Consider the following 15,975-nt stretch of genomic DNA (forward strand, 5'->3'; position numbering starts at 1 on the left):
TACAGTTAACCTTTTGTAGAGGGTGTTCTATGTTCATTGCATTGGTATGTCTCTAATCTTTGGCGACCTCTGCCTCCTGTGTTCAAACACTTCTTGTCTCAGTCTCCAGAGTAGCTGAGATTACAAGCATGTGGTCACATGCCCAGCTAATTTTTGTATATTTTTGTGGAGACAGGCTTTGCCATGTTTGCCAGGAAGGTCTGTAAGTGATCCACCCACCTCAGCCTGCCAAAGTGCTGGGATTGCAGGCGTGAGCCACCCACTCACCCCACACGGCCATACCTCTGCTTATTTCTACTATGCATTTCAAGAGAGTAAGTACTTGGGAGCTCCCATGCTCTTTTTTTAACCCTATCACTTGCATCACCCAGTTCCAACCTTGTATGAAAGTTGCATGAGTATGTTTTTATCACTGAGGCAGCTTCTCCATTTAGCATATAATTGTGAAATTGCTAATTTGTGGCTGAGGCATTGCTTTGGTTTGAGATGAGACTTAATTTACATATTTAGCAACATGCTCAAGTTACATTTACAGGGATTAATTTAATTCTACTTTTAATTAAGTTAACTGCTGTATCTTTACAACACATAGGTGGAGATTTAGTTTTGACTCTTAGATTCAGTTAAGGGGATGAAATGGCATTATATAGTTTTTGATGCTGAGCCCCATGGAGATTAAATAATTTGGTAAATGACATGCATCTCTAATCACACATTATTCTATATATTTTTGCTTGTATGATTGATGGTTCTTTAGTTATATGTGACTGACATTTGTGAGAAGGTGCTTGTGTTTTGCCTATAAGTAGTTATTATGAAGGAGGAATGGTGAATTAAAAGGTGATTTAGAAAAGCTTGTATTAACATATATGCCATGAACAGTTGAATATAGCAGGGTCTTATTATCTAGTTGTTACCATAGTGGATAAATTCTGTATGTGTTATGTGTATACATATGTATATATTAATGATGTGGTGTTGATACTGTGTGATCACATGACAAGTGACTGGTTTACAGTGAAAAGCTGTTGGGGTTCAGAGAAATGAACATTCTTTACAAAGTTCTTGTCTTTGAGTTTCTGTTCTTCTGGTAGAAATGTTAGTGTATTTATAACCTCTCAGATTTGTTTGGTAATGTTAGTGTTCCTGATCCAGGCAGTTAGGGATATGTTGGATGAACTGAGAAATATGAGTTTTTCCTTTCTTGCCAACTGAATTAGTTTCTAAACAAGCAGGAAGTGACAAAAAAAGGGAATTAGTACCAGGTCTGTTGAGGTGTAGTGTTGACAGGGGGACTATGACCTTCAGATACTTGGTGCAATCTAGAGAATGCAGTGGTAGTTGCTGGCTTAGCCCAACCAAACAACCTCATTTGAGGGGTGATACTTTACAGATGGCCTAAAATAAATGCCCTAAAAATAAGAATGTCTGGAAGAGAGAGAGAGAGAGGATGACACTTTCCGTTCCTGCAAAAGGAGTCTGAGTTCCAGCCAAGCTAATTCATGATAAAAGTAATTTGCTGAGAGTAGTGGAAGGAATGAATTAGCAGTAGATGGCAAATTACATTAATGAGAAGTAGGAGGAAAACAAGGAAAGAAACAAAGTTTAATGTGGTTAGAGCATGTTCTTGAGTTGTATGAAGGAAGAAAGGTAAATTGAGAGTAATACTATGATTGTTTCATTTGTTGGAAATCTGAAAACTTGTTTGAATTGTGGAACTATAGATGGCATATGTTAGGAGTCAGAATTATCATTTACATGCAAGTTTCTGTTTTGCTTCAGAGAAGGAGTTTCAGCTGCCTTTTCCATGTTAGCTTCTATACCTTTTCTTGAGGTATAAATAGGTAATACTGTCTTTTACTGAGATTGTTTTAATTAGCAAGGTGTGCTGATTAAATGTATGTTCTTGCTAAATTATTAGAATGAATAAAGGACTATATTTCTAGACAACTTTGGTTTGTTAGTGGTTCGTTAAATTGATTGTTGATAAGAATCACCTGAGGGTTTCTCAACACAGTTTACTGGGTCATGACATTAGCATTTCTGGCTTATTAGGTATAAGTATGAAAAGTTGATTTTTATTAAGTTCCTAGATGGTTTAGATCTAGGAACCACACTTAGAGTGCTATTATATGTCTTTTACTGTACACTGATATAAAAGAAAAACAATGAAATAATCATGTTATAGCATATTTTTAAATGTGATCATAACCAGTGAATCTTGAGAGAAAATTGTCTTATATAATAGTGTAAATCAGTGTAGAATAGTGTGTATATATATAAACACTTCGTCGTTTCCTGGGGAATGTAGACATATATCACTTAACAATAATAAATTTCTAATGTAAATTTAAATTACCTACCTCATATGAGGAAACAAGCTTATTTTTGATAATTTTCCTAGCAGTGAATCAACTATACCCATTTAAATCTAAATTAAACTAAATTTGAGTAAATTCAGCTGTTTCTAAATTCAATCCAGCTAAATTCACTTTGAATAAAAGAAGAATTCCAGAAAACAGCAGATTTAAAAAATAACATTTTAAGAGCAGGTATTATCTCAATGAATATATTGTGGTAATTTCTGCCTAATAACTATCCTTTTGGGAGAAGGAAAGGTAATCCTGTTTGTATTTATTGTTAATTACTGAACTCATTATAACTTGTTTTATTTATTTATTGTTTTTTGTTAAGCATCTATTGCTGGTGGATTTATGTATTTTGGGTTTGGGAAATACTGTTTTCTTGGGAAATTTCAACATACAGCTTGGCATTCCAGTGACTTTAGTTGTTTTTTGAAATTCAGTACTGTTTTCCAATGATGGGAATAGTGTTACAATGGACCGTTCTCCTTTACTTAAAAACTGTAATGTTAACCACTTCAGCTGAAACCCCTCCAGGTCTGAAAGTGCTGAAGAATATGGATATATTTAGGTTAAATCAGAGTCATTCTCTGTGATACAGCAACTGAACAAGAAACCCAGACTTCAAACAAGCATACTTCTTGGCTTGGACTGAATAAAGTGAGAAGAAATTACAGAGGATTTAAACATATTTATGGCCTTTTAATTATTGAAATTATTTTGGAGGATGGTAACAAATTTGGGACATGTACTTTTTATTGTAATGTCAATTATATGATGTGTAACTCTCTCTAGTGAGTGTAGCTGGACACCGTGGCTTCACATTTTAGGTTGACTGGGTGTTTTATCTATTGTGTGAATTACAGCCTTAGGTAAAGATGTCAAGGTAGCAAGAAAAACTAAAAAAAATCCATCCCTTAGAAATTGTTAAAGTCACAATAACGATAACTTCTTTAAAAGCTTTGACTTACTGAAATAATGCTTTTCATTTGTCTAAGATGAGTACATGGCAGAATTTGGAAATACAGTTTTAAAAGACTAAATACACTGACTTTTCTGATATCTTTATAGGGAGAAAGAAACATAATGATTTATTAGAAGCCTTGATTGTACTTTTTCCTGCTTTGTCTTCAAGGCCTAGCATAATAATTAGTGTCTAGTTAATGTGTTAGATGGATAGTCAGTTTTTGTTCCGTTGGTATGTTGTTAACCACAATCATAGTAGAGTCAGTACATGAATGAAGAAAGTATAACAAATTTGCCCTCTAGCAGAGTACAGGCAAAGTATGGCTGTCTGTTTCACCCTTAATTTTTTTTTCTGTCCTTTGTTAGGGTTTAGGTCAAGAAAAAGCACATTTCATTGTTACCACATAGCCGAGAGTAGGGAATTGGGACATACTGTCTTGCTTTAAATTAAAGTTGTCTTTCATCAAGTAGAGAAGTTCCTAAGACATTGCCATATTTCTGGTTGGGGGTTTGTTAAAAATAGAAAAGATGGTTCCTTAAGGTTGTATCTTTATTGGATGCTTCCACCTACTTCAGGCTAGCTCACTGGAGAATAAATATTCCAGATTTTAAAAGAAAGTATGTGTTCACATGAACTTATCCTTTGAGCAAATCTGTTAGAAATCAAGAGGCCATTGCTGTTGGAGAGGTTAAGACAGAATTTACTTATTAGTGGGTTGAGAGTAGTTGACAACATAAAAATAAATGAAAATGCATCTATTATATTGGTTGGCAAAATAAATTGGTTATTTACTCTGTTGATTCCTGTAGTAGACATAAATGTGATCTGCAATTCAATGTAAACAAAAAGGCTTGAAGAGTTATTTTGAAAATGGACAAAACATGAACAGATCAAGAAGAATAACTGGAAAGTAAATTTGTGAAATATCTCAAACTCATTTACGTTCAGAAACATCCTTTTAAGATCACTGTGAGACACGTGGCTGTCAATTCTGAAGAGATGTATACAGGAGATGCCAGCTAGGGTGCAAGGAGACTGCTTCCATTCATGGGCTAAATTGGAGCTTAAAAAAGATGGACCAGGATTATTTCCTTTAGAAACTTACTGTACAAAAGATACAGTTCACCCCATTACATAACTGATCTGGAGTTTCTCTTCCATCTGAGGCCTTGTCATCTTAACTGTACTTACATACTTTCAGCTGGTTCCCTTGCTTCTAACCTCAGATTCTTTAATTCATCTAACTGGCAGAGTTGATGTGGGAAAAACAAGACAAACCTCATCAGGTTTTCTTTTCTTTTTTTTTTTTGAGATGAAGTCCGACTCTGTTGCCCAGGCTGGAGTGCAGTGGCACAATCCTGGCTCACTGCAACCTCCTCCTTCCAGGTTCAGGCAATTCTCTTGCCTCAGCTTCCCCAGTAGCTGGGATTACAGGCGTGTGCCACCACGCCCAGCTAATTTTTGTATTTTTAGTAGAGACGAGGTTTCACCATGTTGGTCAGGCTGGTCTCGAACTCCTGACCTAGTGATCCACCTACCTTGGCCTCCCAAAGTGCTAGGATTACAGGCTTGAGCCACCGTGCCTGGCAAGGTTTTCTTACTAAATAAACAGTTGTCATGTTTGAAGAGTTTTTAAAGTAAGCAATAATCAAGAGAGAGGACAAAGATTGCATAATTTATAATTATTTAGAACATCTTTTGCCACAGTAAACACTGGAAACTGCCCACTTGTGGACACTGAACATTCGGATTAGTATATTTTGTGGCATTCCTTTACTCTAATCCTCTCAAAAATTTTCAGAAAGTTTTGCAGCAGGAAACACTGATTGGAACATGTGATTTAGGGTAGATTTGTGAACCTTTTTTTCATTGAAATACATAAGCAGGAGGGAGTAGCCTGAATGACTACCGCAGCATTGAGAAAACTGTAGTTTACAGATTTTTCTAGAGCTTCTGGAGCACTTTTATTTCATGACTGTGGTGGAAGTCTAAAGCCCCATGGAGATGGCTGCTTTAAAGGGTCTTTGGCCATGGTCCACTGTAGAGCCATGGTCCAGATCTACTCTCACTTGCCTGCTCCTTACAGCATCAGAACAGTAACTCACTCCAGATTCTTCCCCAAAATGCCATTTGAGTCACAGCTTGGCAGATGTATAAATAATTACCTGGTGAATTGAAAAACATTTCAGATGTATAAAACTTGAAATATTTTGGCTGGTCTGCACAAACTCAAGTTGACAAGCCAACCCTGCAGGAATATGTGGATGGAAGGGGAAGGGTAACTGTTGAATTCAGCTAGATGCTTCAACAGCTAGAAAACCTTGGAAGAAAGAAATACAGATTGATACTTGCCTGAACTTCAACCAAGAAGGTTTTTTTTGCTGCTGTGGAGAGTCTACTTGCATTTGAAAGATTTACCAGTAAAAGCCCTGCACATGGTATACTTGTGTGCACATCCAGTAAGGACATCATTCCCACCCTTGTGCTAGCATTGTGAAAGAGCTCCAAATATTCAAATTGTATTAACTTCTTTTCCTGGATATATTTAGCTTATGAGTTTATTTAAATATGTGAAAAAGTTATGTTTGGATAATAGTATTGAAATGAAAATATAAGATACACATTGAATAATAAATGTGTATGAATTATTCATTGTGCCTTAGTTAAGCCAGACAATGAAATTAAATGTGTAATAGTTCTATTTTTTTTGCATAATCTTACTTAGAAAGCAATTAGTTAAAGGCAAACAGATTTTGAAGAGGAATCTGTTCAGCTTGTTAATATAGTTGCTGGTTTCCTAGGGAAGCTTCTGAAAACGTACTCGGTAGAATTTTATTCTAGAACAGATGTTAGAAAGGAATTCTCAGGTCACCTTTTAAAGATGTACACAATTCTGTATTCACTTGTTGAGTGCATAAGGGCAATAGAAAATGACATGGAAAGTGTTTTATATCTTAATTAGAAAAAGCATTTTGTTTATGTGCATTTGAAGATACAGTATATAAAGTTCATAAGTATAATTGTTTCATGACATTTTCTTGGTACATAGATATTGCTAACAATGAGTTTACTAAAGTATATAGAAACATTTTAGAAAATGATTGTAGAAATATAATTGTTAGATATCGCTGAGTGGGCTCTTACTAATCCTGTGTACATTGACAATCCTTTTATTTTGGTTTACTGCTGTGATGTTTTTCTGGGGAAACTTAATGTATACAACTTCTAACTATGAAGTTTTATTAATGCTGCTGTATGTATGAAAGTCATGAATGTATATGTTATTTTGTCAGTGGTTGTTTTGTCAGTGGTCTTTCTGTTAAAATTTTCATGGTGTAAGATTCTTTTCATGATGGAATTGCTGAAAAGGCCAACCAGGTTCTATGAACACTTGCATGGTAAGGGTTGGGTGGGCTTGTGTATTACTTTGCATCTATAATCAACAGGATTGTGTTACTAAATCTTAACCAGCATAGATACTGCTGACATTTTGCATTTTGGGGTAGATTAAATTGTTTCACAATGATGTCATTGGTTACTGATAGGAGTGTCTAGACTCTAGATGCTGTTGTAAGTATTAGGGAAATATTAGATGTGGATTTTGGAGATAACAGAGTGGGGTGTCAGGAGCCCTGTGTGCATAGGAGCATATGTTGCAGGGCCTCCAGACTTAAATACATGTAAAGATGCTGAGAGTCTTGCATATATGCTAACATTACATTGTAAACAGGTAGACTGCTTTCTTATTGCTAGTGGGAGTGTTAAATCACCTCTCAGAATATTAAATTTGTTAAATTGCCTCGAAACACTAATTCATTGCTGGTGGATATGCTAAGTATTTTTAACATCTAGTTTTCTAGATATGTAGACATTTTTAATTCATATGGGATAGAACCAGTTTTGCTTGCAAAAAGCAAACTTCATTGGATCATTGGGCTTAATTTTTAGGTTGTGGTAGTTACAATTGGAATGTTCTTATAATTTCTGTTATACTATATATCTTAATAGAAATATATATATGACTGTTTTTCTGACAGCTACAACATGGTGTATATGCAGTTTTTTGTACAACAGAAAAATTGCCACATGCGGTCAAATAGCATAGGATAGAAAAGTACCAGTTTGCCAAAGAAATGTGACTTTCATCAATAATGACTTGTTTTGATTTAAAATGTTTCTATTTGTAGAGGTATTTTAAGTATGTTATGGGAATGCTAGCAATGGGATGTTAAACCTGAGTTCATTAGGTCATTGGCTGATCAATGGAACACTTATGTGTATACAATATACATGGTTATATGTTTTTAAATCGTAGGAGCTATAATGTCTGCATGTTTCTAAATATATACACTCACACACATATCTATATATATACATACATATTTAGTGAAAGCTTTTGTTCCCTTCTCATAGTCAGATCATTTATATGTGCAAATAATTGAGCAGCTGAAGGGGGATTTTGTTAGATGTGTATAAAACAGTCACAATATATAATTGTTTTGCTTTAAATGTTTACTCTTTGATTTGTAGGAATTCCTGACACATGTATTTGTGTATGCAAATTTATTTATGCATACATATCACTGTATAAACAATATTTATTACCATAGAATAGAAATATTCTTAAATTGCCAGAAATATTGTATGGCTGCTAAATATAGAGTAGACAAATGTTACCTTTTGCTTTTTAGCATTTGCATACAGATTACTAATAGGCATATTTTGTGACCAGTGAACTACTAGGCAAGGGCATACACACTTGAGTTTGATCAGTAGAAATGCTATGCCATGTTTATGTAGAGTATAAATTGTACATAGAAGATAAATGCAACATTTTTGAATATGCAGTTACTGTCATATTTTTGGAAATATATTTTCATTCAAAAGAAGAATCATTGTTTGCCAACAGAGTTAGCATGTTTGTTCTTGTGAGGTTTGATTTGGAGGGTCTTTTGGTTTTGTTTTGAGTTCTGAAGTTTTAAAAAATGAGATAGTCTTTTTCTAAAACATTTTTATATGAAAATGTACATTTTAATATTTTTTTCTTCCAATCTAATTGGTGGCTTGTCCTTTCTTGTGTTTATTGGGCTGTTGGGTGCTTGGGTAGAGCTGAAGAGCATTTGAACTGCCGTGTGAATAATAGATAAGCATCTTGAATAACATATGAATTTCCTAGGTATGTAGAAACACCCACCGTACACATACATGAAGATAGACAATATATGAATGTTAAAGTGTGATTGAAAATGATCTTTTACCAATAGAAGTGTTAACCTTTATTTTGTTTTTTAATTTGGTGTTTATGTAGAGGTTTATTTGATTGTTGATATGTCCATGTATAATATGTCATCTACCTTTATAATTGTACAGAAATTTGTTATATTTGGTGGATATATTTTACTTAAAAATACAGGGCAGAAGCTCTTTATGTTTGCTGAAGTGAAGTGGGAAGTGGGATACCAAACCTCTATGGTAGAGTGGGATTTTTAGATTGCTGTGTGTAAAGTCAGGTTCTATCTTTAAAATAATCTATTCTTTTTCTATTAATACATAGACATTGCTGATATATATATATTTAAAAATTATTAATATAGGCATTAGCTTCCTGATTCACTTGTTTGTTGGGAGGCACATGGAGAAGGATGTTGAATACTTTGTCATTTCATATCTGTAATGTACAGTTGTCACGTCGACCCTCCTACCTCTGGGTTTTTCATCTGCCAGCAAATGCAGCTGGAAAGTACAGCATTGGCAGAATCTGAAATCTGGGTAAACAGAGCACCCCATTTTCATTACCATAGGTTCCGTAGAGCTGACTGAGGGAGTAAGATGCACTGATTTTGGTATGGGGTATGGTACAGGTACCAGTCCCCCTCCATGGATATCGCCAGACAACTGTGCAGTCCTCTTTAGTTTTTTTTGTTGTTGTTGTTGTTTTATAGATAGTGTAGACAGAAATATATTCCAAGCATCACTTTGTTAAACTTTGCTTAACCCTGCAAATGATTTTAAGAGCTCTGTTTGGGTGGCTCTCATGGGGTTACTGTTAAATAGCTGTTTATCATAGTTGTTCTATAACATTTCAACTTTGTAAATACATAGTTTGTTGATAAAGAGGAGAGACACATTTTTCTTTTGATGATAGATTGTTCTTTTCCCTTTTTGTGGTCTTTATTACATTGCTGGTATTGTAAAAGACAAATTACTTACACATATTTAAGCTTATGTATTAAATGTGTATATGCAATCATGTTAGAAAGGGAGATAGACTGGTTTTCCCTCCACACGTTTAAAAGTAAAATTTAACTTTAATTAATTAAATTGTTTGGGTCAGTTTCATGTAAAAGTAACCTCTCTATTGGAAGGTGTATCTTATTTTCCTAGATGTACTGAGGTTCATCATGCAATTCATTTTTCTTAAGAACGTACCGTATATTCTTATTTTATTGTTTTGTTCATTTTTTGACATGGCAATAACCAAGACATTTTTGTAAATAATAAGCAAATGAAATATTTAATTTTAAACATCTAGTATTTCTAGATGTATAGAGAGTCTGACGAAGTATGAATTTTTTAAGTATCTTATTTAAATTTGTTAGTACTATTGTCTTTTGCAACTAACATGGCAGTGAAATTGATTATTGATACCCAGGACCTTGGAGATAAACAAAATTGATCATGTTTTAATTTGGATAGTAGAAGGAGGAAATGACAAGACTCTCTGCATTTTACCCATTCTTAGGTAGTTTACCATTATATCATATATGAATTGCATATTTTTAAAAACGTAGACGAAGGCTAGGCGCGGTGGCTGACGCCTGTAATCCCAGCACTTTGGGAGGCCAGGGCAGAAGAATGGCTTCAATCTAGGAGGCAGAGGTTGCAGTGAGCCGAGATTGTGCCACTAAACTGCAGCCTGAGTAGTAGAGTGAGACTCCATCTCTAAATAAATACATAAAATGAAAAACTTACATGAAATGTCATGTAAATGCATTTGGTCTTTCCAGATGTACTTCCTGATACCATAATTTTTCTGTTATTGTTTAAGATATAAATGACTTCATTAAAGAGATTTTCTACTACCTCTAGGAACTATACAAAATTCTGTATGTGTTCCCTTGGTTGCATGACAATATTCAAGACAACTTTGTAAATAATAGAACAAAATTTTAATTTTTAACATCTAGTCTTTTTAGATGTATAGGGTCTCACAAAGTACAATTTTGTAAATAAGTCATTGTAAAATTTAATGGTTTCATTGTGTTTTGCAAATGTCTTGGCAATGAACTTGATAAAATTTTGGGTTTCTTGACAAATATTTTGGTATCTATTGGGTTGTTAGTGTAAGGAAAAAGTTAAAAGAATGCATATTTTCAACTTTGAATTGTAATCAGAAAAGATTATATTTTAACCATTGTTTAGTGCTTCTATTATATTTTTAGAACTTCAGTCTTAATTTTGTAGAGATATTGTTGATAGGGCATTATATAAATAGACATTTATAGTCAGTGTAGGAAATGTCTTTTATAAGGAAAAATTCTACCTCTTTGAATAACACAGTTTTGTATTTACTTGGACTGCATGACAGTATTCAAAAAAACAAAATAACAGATACAAATGTCATTTTCTAAAGATCTAGGTTTGCTAGACGCATGGAGTCTCAACAAAGTATAAATTTATAAATATTTCATTGTAAAGTATCATAATTGACTCCTTCAAGTGTTCAGTAGTACAATAGATAATCAATAATTGGCCCTCTTGGGACTTACTTTGTAACGTTTTGGTGTTTGTGTGTTTTGAGAAGGTATAGTAGATTGCCTCCATATCTTTTGAATGTTAGGGTCTTTTGTATGAGAAAAATAACCATTGATTTTTTTTGTGTGCATTGTATACTGCTAACAAACAAACAAAACCCCTTGGATATTTCTTCTTTAGAAAGATAGAGGAAGACTTGAGAAGGGAATGGTCATTGTAAATTAAATAGATGTATTGAGTGTTAGAAGATTATTTAAATAATTGTTCTTTTGTTATTTGTACTCTTTGCAAATTTATTTGAATTCGTATCCATTTATATCATAAATATACACATTCACATCTAAATTTAGTGGCATAGATCTGATATATCTCAAGGATATTAATCTTTCACTCATTTACTGACTAGTGTTTTCATTTAAAAAATTGTGGAACTGCCGGGCATAGTGGCTCATGCCTATAATCCCAGCGCTTTGGGAGGCTGAGGCGGGCGGATCACAAGGTCAGGAGACCAGCCGGTCCAACATGATGAAACCCCATCTCTACTAAAAAATGCAAAAAGTAGCTGGGCGTGGTGGCACCTGCCTGTTATCCCAGCTAATCAGGAGGCTGAGACAGGAGAATCACTTGAACCTGGAAGGCAGAGGTTGCAATGAGCCGAGATTGCACCACTGCACTTCAGCCTGGCGACAGAATGAGACTCTGTCTCAAAAAAAAAAAAAAAAAAATTCTGGAACTGGTGGCCGGGCGTAATCCCAGCACGGTGGGAGGCTAAGGTGGGCGGATCACCTGAGGCCAGTAGTTTGAGACCAGCCTGGCTAACATGGTGAAACCCCATTTCTACTAAAATTACAAAAATTAGCCGGGCATGGTGGCTGGCCCCTGTAATCCCATCTACTTGGGAAACTGAGACAGGAGAATCGCTTGAACCCAGGGGGCGCAGGTTCCAGCCAGCTGAGATCTTGCCACTGCACTCCAGGCCAGGCAACAAGAGCAAAACTCTGTATCAAAAAACAAATTGTGGAACTATTGTTCTATTTCTAAGCTTGCAGTTATTTTTAGCATTCCACTTACGTTACATCTAAATGTATGCTGATTTTTCATTAAATAGTACGCAGCTCTATAACCATTTTCTAATCTCTTTCCATATTTATCTATATGAGTTTGGAAAAACTGGTTATTTTTTATTTTTGTGATAGCTTTTAAAAACTATCAGATATAATGATAATCATAGATAGATTTCAAATTTACAATGTAAATTAGGAAAATTTTTATAAAGATTCTATCCCGTATTGGGCATAGAATACTGGATATGTCAAAAGTATACATTTTATGTCTTTTCAAGCAGATGTTTGGCAAAAGTTTTGAAGTGTTATAGCTGGCTACTGGGGTTTTGTCAAAAATTTACTAAATATGTTATAAGTTAGCTATAAAATCATAAATATCTGAGATAACCTATCAATAATGAAAGAATGCAGTTATCTTAGCTTCTTTAACATGAATGTAATTCTAGCAGTAAACAATTTCTATATGGAATATGTTTTGTAGTGCTAAATTGGTATTTCATGTCATGTTTCAGTAGTTTACGGAAGTCTGTGCATATGTTTATAGTTTTTCTAACTGAAATATTAATGGTTAATTATAAAAGTATGAATTACACTTGCAGCTTGTCATTCTGACATTTAATACATGTTGTGATAATGGCGATTATTTAAATACACTTTGAAATTGTAACACATGAGTAAAAAATCAAAAGATCGTATATGGATGTATTTATATATTGCTACATGACAAAAATCTAGAAAATAATCTGATATGAAAATTGTTTGGAAGGACATGACAAAGTTATAACAGTCCTCTGTGGAGAAAGGAGAATAGAAGGACTACTTCTACTTTTTGTACCTGAAATTTTCAAAAGATATTTCAAAATGAACATTTAAACAACAGGAAATTTTAAAGAGACAACCACTTTGTGCCTGTCTTCATCCTTGACATTCAACATCCTAGGAACAGTGGGCTGTAGTACTCAACTTCTTATTCCCAACAGCCATTATGAAGAGTTTTTGATTGATCTCACAAAGAGCATGTGATTTAGATAGTAATGCAGCTACTACCATGAAACAGAGTATTGGATTACCAAAGGAAAGAAGCAGAAGATGGAATTTGAGGTAGGTGTAAAATAGTAAAATTTTAGTTGAGAAACAAATGAGTGAAAGGAAATACTAACTGAAACATTCTGTAAGGAGACTAAGTTTTCACAGTGGCAATGCTGTATTTGTACTGACTAAATCAAGATGTTGGGAGGAGGTATCTCTAGGGATAAGGTGGAAGTTATCCTTCATTATCTTGGTATAAAGTGAAAAAAGATACCTTCCTTCCTTTTAAACTGGTTGAGTAGGCCTTTGGAGATTTATAGATCATTCAAAATTAGCAGGGATGAATTTTAAATATTGTAAGCATTTTTCTAAAAGCTGGTTTTAAAGTTAGTGAGAAAGTGAAATGGTTGCTGCTGTACTTGATTTTCTCTATTCACTGTGCCTGGCTAGCCTATAATTATCCTAAGCTATGTTCTGGTGCCTGCTTTGTATATAAATATTTCTGTATTGGATATTGTTTTTCTTAGGTAATCAGGATGAATGAAAGACTTATTTGCAGCTAACCTGCGAGTATTCAGGAACATCCCTTTCTTATGGAGTCCCTTAATTTACAAGTTAACTGCAAACACAGGTAAGAAGATTCTGGTGCTATTTGGTGATGAGGTTTTGCCTGAGCTCAGGAAAATAATACTGGTACAGGTGTATTTTGGGGGCACCTTGGAACTATCAAATGAGTTAGTCTTTAAAATACATTTTATTCAAGTGTAGGTATAGATTGGTTGCCAGACCAAACTGAGGGTCAGGCTGCTATTTCTCATGGCCCAATAACAAGATGCAGATGAACTGGGGAGGAAGAGACTCTTTATTTCTGCAGCTGGTTATAGGAAGAAGACCTGGAAATTGTTGCCACGCCAACTCAAAATTACGAAGTTTTCCAGAGCTTATATACCTTCTAAGCTCTATGTCTATGTGTAAATGTGTATTCATCGGAAGACATAAGTAATCTATAACTAAGGTCTGAGTTTTGGAGACCTTCCTCTGGAGCCTCAGTAAATTTACTTAATCTAAGTGGGTCCAGGTGCTGAGGTGATTACCCTTATCTTGTCTTCTACTAAATCATGGAGGTTTGGGGAATTCCTTCAGACCCCCAATAAACTTGTTTGTGGAGGCCTGGAAAGTTTCTTCAGACCCCCAATAAAACTTGTTTAATCATGCTTTAAGGTTCAAGAAAGGCTTAGGCAAAATTTGGTGGGCCTTTGTGACATTCCAGCCTTTGTATAAGGGAAATTGACTCTTTCAGCTTTTAGTATTTAATTAAGAAACAGTTGTTATGGAGACCTGCATTAGTGAGACTTGGCCTGCCACAGGTGTGTGCAGAGACACAGACAAATACATAGCGAGAATACCTTTAATTAGTTTACTTATTTATGGTGAAATACGACAATATAACTAATAATAGAAATGACCAAATGTCAAATACTGGAAATTATAAAATTGGCAATATGTGTGTTTTCATAAATGTACAGTTTTCACAATGTTTTCACAAACAGTCCTTTGATATAATAAAGGGTGAAGTTCATGGAAACCACAAAAAGATGCTGCTACTGAAAGTTATCAAATTCATTACTGATGTTGTAGAGACTTTGCTATAGGATTGATAATGAGGAAGTATTTCTAAATGTTAACCTGTAATAAAATTCAACATGAGCATTCACTTAACCTGCCACCTTAGCGGTTTCATTAGAGTGCTGTATATCTCACCTTACAGTGTTTCTTCTTTTTCCTTGTCAGGAGATGGTAGTTCTAAGAAGGAATATTTTATCATCTTTGTTTTTAATCTCAAGAATGGTACCTACCATCAGTGAATGACCTGTTGCAGTGCTTCCATTGACGCGTTCTTCATTCCTTCAGCAATATGATTGTAAGGGCAGTTGAGTGCTAACTTAATTGAGGGAGGGGCGGTTCACCTAGACAGGACTTGATATATCCTGTTTTTCATAAGCTTGATGATTTTTTGTAGCCACTAGTTGACATTCAGATCTGGTTTGGTAACATGTTGCTATATAAGAAATTTCCTGAAACAGGTGCATAAAACAATACTGTTATGTCCATGGATTTCGTTGGTATGATTATGCCCAGGACAGTTTAGGAATTGTATCTTCTTCAAAGTCTCATTGTAACCTCTGTGTTTTTTAGTATAGTTACTATTTCTTTCTCATCAAATAGGCTGAGTTCCTTTTGTTACTATCATTTGAATATTTAAGCATTGCTGTCAGTGTTTGTTGTGCAGAAATGCATGTATACTGCATGTAATAATTCTGTATGTCAGCAAGTGACCTAGAGGTAAAAGGAATCCAAATACAAAGACATCATGTGGATAATGTTGGAGAGGTCAGTTTTTCACAAGACATAAGAAGGAAAGAGGCCAAGCATGGTGGCTCATGACTGTAATTCCAGGGCAAGGCCGAGGTGGGTGGGTCACTTGAGATCAGGAGTTCAAGACCAGCCTGACCAACATAGTGAAACCCTGCCTTTATTAAAAATACAAAATTAGCCAGGCATGGTGGTTCATGCCTGTAATCCCAGCTACTTAGGAGGCTGAGGCAGAAGAATTGCTTGAACCTGGGAGGCGGAGATTGCATTGAGCTGAGATCATGCCATTGCACTCCAGCCTGGGCAGCAAGATTGAAACTCCATCTCAGGAAAAACAACAAAAGAAAAAAAAAAAGACGAAGGAAAGAGAGCTAAATCTGACCTCCTTTATTATTAGAATACTCCAAAAGGAATTTTTGTCCAC

The 15,975-nt window shown here is 34.8% G+C and overlaps 1 protein-coding gene across 14 annotated transcripts in view; it reads left to right on the forward strand.

Moving 5' to 3' along the window:
- SNRPN (small nuclear ribonucleoprotein polypeptide N) overlaps positions 1 to 15,975 on the forward strand; it is a 50,404-nt gene that overhangs the window by 10,587 nt on the left and 23,842 nt on the right. For 8 of the 14 annotated variants that reach the window (XM_064367763.1, XM_064367764.1, XM_064367762.1 and 5 more), the window contains 3 exons: positions 176 to 13,250; positions 13,706 to 13,809; positions 14,970 to 15,099. The exons of 2 other annotated variants lie outside the window; for them this stretch is intronic. The gene's annotated coding sequence lies outside the window, so the exon portion shown is untranslated. The remainder of the gene's footprint in view (positions 1 to 175; positions 13,251 to 13,705; positions 13,810 to 14,969; positions 15,100 to 15,975) is intronic. 4 more of the 14 variants (XM_064367768.1, XM_064367769.1, XM_064367771.1 and 1 more) reach the window with 4 other exon arrangements.

The sequence above is a fragment of the Aotus nancymaae genome, unplaced genomic scaffold (genome assembly GCF_030222135.1).
Source record: "Aotus nancymaae isolate 86718 unplaced genomic scaffold, 86718_ANA_hifiasm-v0.15.2.pri h1tg000075l, whole genome shotgun sequence".
Classification (NCBI taxonomy): Eukaryota; Metazoa; Chordata; class Mammalia; order Primates; family Aotidae; genus Aotus; species Aotus nancymaae.